A 609-nucleotide genomic window follows, 5' to 3' on the forward strand; every position below is an offset into this window, starting at 1 on the left:
CTGGGTTCAAAGCCTCAGCCTTTAAATCTTCTCCGGAAAAACGTCGGACCCCCTGGCAATCTCCCCTTGCTCCCTTTCTAGAAAGGATGTGGGGTGCCGAGGGGAGGGAGAAATTGGCGTCCTAGGCTGGGTTAGGGTGACAGGCCTTAAAGGAAAAGGCCAGGGCTTGGTCTGGGGGGAGGGGCGGGGGTCCTGAGGAGAGAGGCCACGCGAATGGATAAGTGTCAGCCTCTCTCGATTCTGTCACCCCCTTGAGTCAAACTCATTTTGAGGGGAGGAAGGAGGCAGGTGGGGGAGGGGAGACCACGGAAGGGCTTTGGGGAGTGGGCGGCACAGTCCCTCCGGAGGGGTTCTGTCCCACCGGGCTCCTCCCCCCGCCCAATCCGGCCAACTCATTTCACAGTATAAAACATTCCCGCGGGACAGGCACCACAGCACCCACTGTGATGTGGTGGGAATCAGAGAGGCCCAACAAGGAAGGCCCGGAGGGGAGGCTGACGGGAGGTGGGGGAGGGTAGACTAACACTGTAATCCAAAAGGAGGGCTGGGGGCTGAATGTGCGGGGGACCCTTAGGGTTCAGGAAATTTAAATCAGAGCCAGCCTGGCTG

This window comes from Neophocaena asiaeorientalis, unplaced genomic scaffold (assembly GCF_003031525.2).
Source record: "Neophocaena asiaeorientalis asiaeorientalis breed wild unplaced genomic scaffold, Neophocaena_asiaeorientalis_V1.1 scaffold629, whole genome shotgun sequence".
Lineage (NCBI taxonomy): Eukaryota > Metazoa > Chordata > Mammalia > Artiodactyla > Phocoenidae > Neophocaena > Neophocaena asiaeorientalis.